General features: G+C 42.6%; 1 pseudogene; it reads right to left on the bottom strand.

Annotated features, from left to right (window-relative positions):
* The window catches only part of LOC112406675 (cyclic AMP-dependent transcription factor ATF-4 pseudogene), a 12,699-nt pseudogene extending 6,187 nt beyond the window's left edge, over positions 1–6,512 (bottom strand).
* Positions 6,513–9,159: the final 2,647 nt, after the last annotated feature.

A 9,159-nucleotide genomic window follows, 5' to 3' on the forward strand; every position in this document is an offset into this window, starting at 1 on the left:
ATAGGACACACATACACACCCAACGCACACCTCTTTAGAAATCGTTTTCTGATCCACAGAGGACGGAGGTCTTTGTACTCATAGGAAAATAAACTTCTGGTATACATTTAAACATTTGTTTAAATACACATTTTTAAAACAGGAACAGTAACATTAAACATGTAAAATGTGCACTTGAAAAGATGTTTAAATATGCATTTTGAAAACAAAGTGAGGGGCTTCCCTGGTGGTGCAGTGGTTAAGAATCCGCCTGCCAATGCAGTGGACACGGGTTCGAGCCCTGGTCCGGGAAGATCCACAGGCCACGGAGCGACTAAGCCCGTGCGCCACAACTACTGAGCCAGTGTTCTAGAGCCCCGGGAAGATCCCACAGGCCACGGAGCGACTAAGCCCGTGCGCCACAACTACTGAGCCAGTGTTCTAGAGCCCGCGAGCCACAACTACTGAGCCCACGTGCCACAACTGCTGAAGCCCGTGCTCTCTAGAGCCCGTGCTCTGCAACAAGAGAAGCCACCCCAATGAGAAGCTGGCGCACCGCAACAAAGACCCAACACAACCATAAATAAATATTTTTTTAACCATTAAAGAAAAAAAAAGAAAACAGAGTGGTAGCCAGCCTCCAAGAGGCTCTCCTATGACCTCCTGGTATTCACACCCTTGGGTAGTCAGTCCCCTCCCACACTGTGTAGGGCTAACTTGTGTAACCTTTAGGATGTTGAGGAAATAATGGTGTATGACTTCCAAAGTTAGGCCACAGAAGATATTGTGGCTTCTACCTTACTTTCTGTTGGATCTCACTGTGGGGGAAACCAGCTGCCTATTATGGAGACACTCAAAATAGCCCTGTGATGAGATCCACAGGTCAAGGAATTAAAGCCTCCTACCAACAGCCATGAGAGTGAGCTTCTTGGAAGTGGATCCTCAGGCCTAGTCAGACATTCGGATGATTGCAGATTCAGCTCATATCTTGACAACAACAATTTCGTGAGAGGCCCCAAGCTAAAACTATCTAGCTGTCACACCTGAATCCTTGACCTATAGAAACTGCAAGATAATGAACGTTTATTGTTGTTTTAAAATGCTAAATTTGGGGGTTATTTGTAACACAGCAATAGGTAATACAGTTAGTCACAGTAAACAAGACAAAAGAGATTCCGATATGTATTTGAAAATAAAAGGAATCCCTGTATTCATTCAAAGCTTTTAACTTTTAGAATATGACAGAGTTCTTCTGATTAGGTAGAGCTGATTTCACTCACTTTCTCCTCTGTATATGTACACATCCCCTCATTCATACCTATATATCCATTAGGCTGTAATTACACCTTTCCTGGGATTGTCATTGTCCCCCATTGCTGTTAAGTACCCTTGGACGTGGACAAGTTGAGAGGGAGGGGAGAGAGAAATTCCTACCAAGGGACAGCAGACCACAACTGAAAACAAGGTCCAGACTTTCTCATCCACCAGTGAGCATTAGACGAGCCATCTTCCAGTTCCTACTGATGGTCCTGAGGTTATCAGCCCTGCTTCTGCACGCCACTTTCCAGGAAGGAGACCTCTAGGTGTTGAACCTTCATGGGCTTAGTCCGTCCTTTGAAGTGCAACTTGCAGTTTTGTAGGAAGCAAGCTTGGGCGCCCTCTTCTGGCCCTTTTGTGAACTACACCACCCGTACTTTTCTGGGCCCTTTATTTTTATGTACCTTGGCCACATACGTGTGGATTTAACCCAAGTCTGTTTTCTATACATGTATTATGGATGCAGCAGCTGGGAGTGTGATTTCCCCAGAAAGAAAACTTTTACCTACGTACCTTTTTTTTTTAACCAGTTGCAGATATTTTTCATTCCTTTCCACATTTATCTATACCTTAATGGTGCAACGAATGGGTTATGGTTATTGGCTGTACAAATTTTAATAAAATCATAACAATCCCATTGTTTAATTCTAATTCTCCAGGGAAGTCTTGGAGAACTGGTTGCAAAGTTTATTAAATTTTTCTTGAGAGCTGGAATAGCAATGGTTGACTCAACTTCTCTTTTAGTCTCACGTTTGCTGGTTTCAGAAGCCCCTGGCACAAGATTTCAGGTATTAACTATCAGTTTGTTTTCCTTCCCCAACCTGCACCCCTACCAAGTCATCATCTTTCCTGCCTTTGCCTTTTCTGAGGGGGTAGGAAAGAGCAGGAATAGGGCAAAATGTAGTCACAGGATATAAAAGGGTGATAACAGATGTAGGTATGAAGAGCTTTGCATAAAGACAGTTCCGTGGTGATGCACATGGGCTCTGCTTATACAATACTTAATATCTTCGGAAAGAACAAATTCATAATAAACATGCTAACCACTTTGGCAGTCTTAGAATGCCCACACCATAAATTAAGAACAGAATTAGACTGAACTTAATGTACCAACAGCTCCATTTCCATTCATTCCCAAGGGAATGTTTGGTAGCTTTCTGCAGAGAGGTATTTGGAAGCAAAAACTACTCTCGCTCTACTTAGCCTTCAAGCATTTCAATTATGAGATGAGTGGCATCCATTTACTTTGTACCACCTGCCTTTGTAAACGTTCACCTTAATGGTTTTTATTAACCCTTTAACTTTACGTTGCTAAGCAACAGGCCAAGTCCGGGCTCTTCTCCACCAGGCTATAAAAATATCTGCTTAGTCCTGGTTCTGAAGGAGACTTGACTCTATCAAAAAGATGCTCTTCATTGTGGTTTTCCTCCTGACCGATTTTCCTTTTTTTGCCCTGAACCGCTCCCAACAGGGACGTAGCGACGCTTCCATACATCTCAGAGCCGCAGCCGCGCAACAGGCGCCCCCTCCGGGCGACATCTCCCATACGCGGACTCGCGGGAGAGAGGCGAGAGGCAGGGCCATTAAGCGGCTTGTGCTGCGAGCCCGACTGTCTGTTAGGAGTTCATTTTCATTCTCCCGAGCCAAAGAGATCAGCCGTTTGGCTTATACAATCCCTGCAGCTGCTATGGCCCACACTCTGTAATCAGCAGAAGCCGCTGCTGATCAGAGCCCCCGGAAACGGGGTGGAGGAGGAGGAGAAGGTGGATAATGCTGATGATTGCCTTTTTTTCGTTTCTTTGTCTGTGTTGAGTCTTCGTTGCTGCACGCGGACTTTCTCTAGTTGAGGCGAGTGAGGGCTACTCTTCGGTGTGGTGCACGAGCTTCTCATTGCGGTGGCTTCTCGTTGCGGAGCACGGGCTCTAGGCGCGTGGGCTTCAGTAGTTGTGGTGCGCTGGCTCAGTAGTTGTGGCTCGCAGGCCCAGGAGTTGTGGCGCACGGGCTTCCTTGCTCCGTGGCATGTGGGACGAGGGCTCGAACCTGTGTCCCCTGCATTGGCAGGCGGATTCTTAACCGCAGCGCCACCAGGGAAGCCCGCCACCACATAGATGCTTAAACCTTTGTAATTTGCTAAGTGATGAGAGCATTAGGCGCATCTTTTGTTCAACAGCTCCCAAAATAGCTCCAGAGGATAAAGGTGAACTGTGTTTTAGTGGTTTGTTGTTGTTTGTTCGTTTTTGGCCACCATGCGGGGCTTGGGGGACGTCAGTTCCTCGATCAGGGATTGAACCCGCACCTTCAGCAGTGAAAGTGCAGAGTCCTAACCCCTGGGCCATCAGGGAATTCTCCAACTGTGTTTTTTGTATTCATGACAAGCCCGTTTCAACCACACCTGACTTTATGTTAATGGAAATGACTTTTGTAAAGTCCCACAGGATAGGGGCTAGTTTCCAGGGGAGAAAAAAACACGCAATTAGAGGGTTGGAACTTTCAGCCTGCCCCCACACCCCAGACCACCAGGGATAGAAGAGGGGCTGGAGGTTGAGTTCGGTCACCAGTGGCCAATGATGCAATCAATTATGCCTATGTAATGAAGCCTCCATAAAAGCCCAAAAGGACAGGGGTTCCAAAAGCTTCCAGGTTGGGAACACATCCACATGCTGGGAAGTGGTGCACCCGAAGAGGGCATGGAAGCTCTGTGCCCCTTCCCACGTACCTTGCCCTATGCATCTCTTCCATCCAGCTGTTTCCAAATTACAGTCTTCTCTCAGTATCCGTGGGAGATTGGTACCAGAATTCCCCTTGATTACCAAAATACATGGATGCTCAAGCCCCTTATATAAAATGACCTGTATTTATATATTGGTCCAAAAGTGCCTTCGGTTTTTAAGTAAAAACACATATTTTTCATTTTCACCAAGAACTTTATTGAACAACATATTGACCCTTTTGTTCCACTACCTTCTGCCATTTTTCAGGCAACTTCGTAATTCCATCTTCCCAAAACTTTTTATCTTTTTGAGCAAAGAACTGTTCCAGGTGCCTTTTACAGTCTTCCAGGGAATTGAAATTGTTTCTATTAAGAGAATTTTGTAAAGACCTAAGTAAATGGAAATCTGAAGGTGCTGTGTCTGGTGAATAGGGCGGATGAATCAGAACTTCCCGGCCAAGCTGTAACAGTTTTTGTGGTCATCAAAGAAACGTGCTGTCTTGTGTTATTCTGATGGAAGATTATGCGTTTTCTGTTGACCAATTCTGGACACTTTTCGTCGAGTGCTGCTTTCAGTTGATCTAACTGGGAGCAGTCTTGTTGGAATTCATCATTTGGTTTTCCAGAAGGAGCTCATAATAGAGGACTCGCAGTCCCACCATATACACAGCATGACTTTGGATGAAGATCGGCCTTTGGTGTGCTTGGTGGTGGTTCATTTCACTTGCCCCACGATCTCTTTCATTCCACATGATTGTACAGTATCCACTTTTCATCTCCCGTCACAACTTGTTTTAAAAATGTAACATTTTCATTACGTTTAAAATAGAGAATCGCATGGAGAAATACGGTCAAGAAGGTTTTTTTCGCTTAACTTACGTGGAACACGAACATCAAAGCGATTCCCATAACCAAGCTGGTGCAAATGATTTTCAGTGCTTGATTTGGATATTTTGAGTATGTCGGCTATCTCCCGTGTGGCATAACGCTGATTTTTCTCAATTAATGTCTTGATTTGACATTTGCTCCTGACCGTGGAGCCTCATCCAGCGAGAAATCTCTAGTGCGAAACTTGGCAAACCACTTTTGACACGTTCAATCAGTCACAGCATCTTCTCCATACACTGCAAATTTTTTTGCGTTTCAGTTGCGTTTTTACCTTTCTTGAAATAAAGCATAATATGCCGAAAAAGTTGCTTTATTTTCTTCCATCTTCAATATTAAAATGGCTACACAAAATTTCACAAATTTTGATGTATTCTTTTAAATGCACGCTGAAATGACAGCTGTCACATACAATCTAACAAAATTGTTTCGAATGAAGTTAAAGACAACTAAGTTCTACTAGAGACATCTTACGGAGAAAAGTGAACGAACATTTTGGCCAACCCAATATAACCTACACACATCCTCCCATATACTTTATTCTTTTTAATTTAATTTTATTTATTTTTTTATACAGCAGGTTCTTATTAGTTATGCATTTAATACATATTAGTGTATATATGTCAATCCTAATCTCCCAATTCATCCCACCAACACCCCCCCTTTGCCCCTTGGTGTCCATACGTTTGTTCTCTACAAAGGGATAGCTCTTCTCTAAATGTCTGATAGAATTCACCTGTGAAGCCATCTGGTCCTGGACTTTTGTTTATTGGAAGATTTTAAATCACAGTTTCAATTTCATTACTTGTGATTAGTCTGTTCATATTTTCTGTTTCTTCCTGGTTCAGTCTTGGAAGGTTATACCTTTCTAAGAATTTGTCCATTTCTTCCAGGTTGTCCATTTTATTGGCATAGAGTTGCTTATAGTAGTCTCTTAGGATGCTTTGTATTTCTGTGGTGTCTGTTGTAACTTCTCCTTTTTCATTTCTAAGCTTATTGATTTAAGTCCTCTCCCTCTTTTTCCTGATGAGTCTGGCTAATGCTCTATCAATTTTGTTTATCTTCTCAAGGAACCAGCTTTTATTTATTTTTTATTTTTTTTTTTACTTTCACTAAAAAATAATTTATTAAAACACACAGCTTCAGCACTAGCCTCCTATGTACAAGCACACACCCTCCTAACTACCCTAACTAGGGGATCCTCTTCTTCCCCCTTGCCTTGCGGACCTCTTCTTCCTGGAGTAGGGGGTCAAAGAGATCACACCTGTCATCCAATGTGGCCAAAAGCTCATCTGGCATGGTTTCCAGATCATCTATACCCAACAGAGCATTAAAATCAAACTCCTTCAGATCCATTTTCTCCACCATCCAATCTGCCCCGAGGGAAAGCATCCTCCTTGCCGTTATTTGAGGCACTGACCAACCCATCCACAGCCAGCCATTCGGAGAAGCCCGCCTTAGCCTTGTCGCCAGAGAACCCATGAGGTTTGAAGTGCTTGGCCACCTCCAGGTAGTCATCTAGGAGACCCAGGCTCTCTTCAGCCCCCAAACCCGACTGGTCAAAGGGAGACGTGAACTCCCCCACCAACACCTCGCTGCTCAGGAAGCTCATCTCGGCCATGTTGCGAGGTTTTGGTGGAATCGAGGAATGTGCTTAATTCGAAGGTGTCTTTGTCGGTTACAGCAACGCTGCTGCTGAATGCCTTTGAAAAGCGCCATGGCTTAAGCCGCTGGGGGGTGCTGCTGCCGCCGCTGCAAAAGCCAATGCTGCCGCAGGCACTGCTGCCTCTAATACGCCATGGTGGCCGCGAACCCTGTGGGAGTGGAGAAAAGAAGGTGCGCACTTGCACGGAGAAACCACATGTATAGGCGGAAGAAGAAAAAATGGCCCCAGCTTTTAGTTTTATTGATGTTTGCTATTGTTTTCTTTGTTTCTATTTCATTTATTTCTGCTCTGATCTTTATGATTTCTTTCCTTCTGCATACTTTAGGTTTTGTTTGTTCTTCTTTCTCTAGTTCCTTTAAGTGTAAGGTTAGATTGTTTATTTGAGATTTTTCTTGTTTCTTGAGGTAGGCTTGTATTGCTATAAACTTCCCTTTTAGAACTGCTTTTGCTGCATCCCATAGGTTTTGGATTGTCGTGTTTTCGTTGTCATTTGTCTCTAGGTATTTTTAACTTTCCTCTTTGATTTCTTCAGTGATCTCTTGGTTATTTAGTAGTGTATTGTTTAGCCTCCATGTGTTTGTGTTTTTTACGTTTTTTTCCCTGTAATTGATTTCTAATCTCATAGTGTTGTGGTCAGAAAAGATGCTTGATATGATTTCAATTTTCTTAACTTTACTGAGGCTTGATCTGTGACCCAAGATGTGATCTATCCTGGAGAATGTTCTGTGTGCACTTGAGAAGAAAGTGTAATATGAAGTTTTTGTATGGAATGTCCTATCAATATCAATTAAATCTATCTGGTGTATTGTGTCATTTAAAGCTTGTGTTTCCTTATTTATTTTCATTATAGATGATCTGTCCATTGGTGTGAGTGAGGTGTTAAAGTCCTCCACTATTACTGTGTTACTGTTGATTTCCTCTTTTATAGCTGTTAGCAGTTGCCTTATGTATTGAGGTGCTCCTATGTTGGGTGCATATATATTTTTAATTGTTATATCTTCTTCTTGGATTGACCCCTTGATCATTATGTAGTGTCCTTCCTTGTCTCTTATAACATTGTCATTTTTCCCTTGTTGCTTTCAATAATTTTTCTTTGTCTTTAATTTTTGTCAATTTCATTACTGTTTATCTCGACATGTTTCTCCTTGGGTTTATCCTGCCTGGGACTCTCTGCACTTCCTGGACTTGGGTGGCTATTTCCTTTCTCACATTAGGGAAGTTTTCGACTGTAATCTCTTCAGATATTTTCTTGGGTCCTTTCTCTCTCTCTTCTCCTTTTGGGACCCCTATAATGCGAATGTTGGTGCATTTAATGTTGTCCCAGAGGTCTCTTAGGCTGTCTTCATTTCTTTTCATTGTTTTTTCTTTATTCTGTTCCACAGCAGTGAATTCCACCATTCTGTCTTCCAGGTCACTTATCCGTTCTTCTGCCTCAGCTATTCTGCTATTGATTCCTTCTAGTGTGTCTTTCATTTCAGTTATTGTATTGTTCATCTCTGTTTGTTTGTTCTTTAATTCTTCTAGGTGTTTGTTCTTTAATTCTTCTAGGTCTTTGTTAAACATTTCTTGCATCTTCTCTATCTTTGCCTCCATTCTTTTTCCAAGGTCCTGGATCATCTTCACTATGATTATTCTGAATTCTTTTTCTGGAAGGTTGCCTATCTCCACTTCATTTAGTTGTTTTTCTGAGGTTTTATCTTGTTCCTTCATCTCATACAAAGTCCTCTGCCTTTTCATGTTGTCTGTCTTTCTGTGTATGTGGTTTTCCTTCCACAGGCTGCAGAATTGTAGTTCTTCTTGCTTCTGCTGTCTGCCCTCTGGTGGATGAGGCTATCTGCTCCCATATACTTTCAGTCACTTCTAGATCACTTTTAATAATTAAAACAATGTAAAAGCCATGTAAATAGTTGCCAGCATGCTACAAATTCAAGTTTGCTTTTTGGAACTTTGTGGAATTTTTTTCTTTTGGTCTGAAGCTGGTTTGAAACTGTGAATGTGGAAGCTGTGGATATGGAGCAGTGACCGTATATCGTTTTCTAGCAAACTGGTAATCTAGAGAGTAAGATATTCTCCTGAGGTCTGTAAGCTGCTCCAACAAATTAATCAAACCCATGGAGGGGGTGATCGGAACCTCTGATTTATAGCCAGTCAGTAACCTGAACCTGTGATTGGCACCTGAAGTGGTGGGGGGAGCACTCTTGTAGGACTGAGCCCTTAACCTTTGGAATCTGATGCTCTCTCCAGGTAGATAGTGTCAGAACTGAATTGAATGGTAGGACACCCAGCGGGTGTTGCAGAACTGCTTGTAAGGGGAAAAACTTACAAATATTTCGTGACCAGGAGTGTCAGAAGTGAAGTAGAGTACTGAGTGTAAGGGAGACATACAGGAGTGCTTTTCCTTTAGATTTTTAAATTCACTTTTCTACTAATTCACGTGTATTATATTCTACAAAGTTACCAGTTTATGACCGATTAGAAATATAAAGAAATCAGCCCTTTACCACAGATAGTTCGCGCAGCACTGGACTAGAGTCAGAACGATGCAAAACAAGATTTTTTGTCTGATAGTTTACATTAGATTCTTGGGGAAAGGAGAGAGGGA

Source organism: Neophocaena asiaeorientalis, unplaced genomic scaffold (genome assembly GCF_003031525.2).
Source record: "Neophocaena asiaeorientalis asiaeorientalis breed wild unplaced genomic scaffold, Neophocaena_asiaeorientalis_V1.1 scaffold59, whole genome shotgun sequence".
Lineage (NCBI taxonomy): Eukaryota > Metazoa > Chordata > Mammalia > Artiodactyla > Phocoenidae > Neophocaena > Neophocaena asiaeorientalis.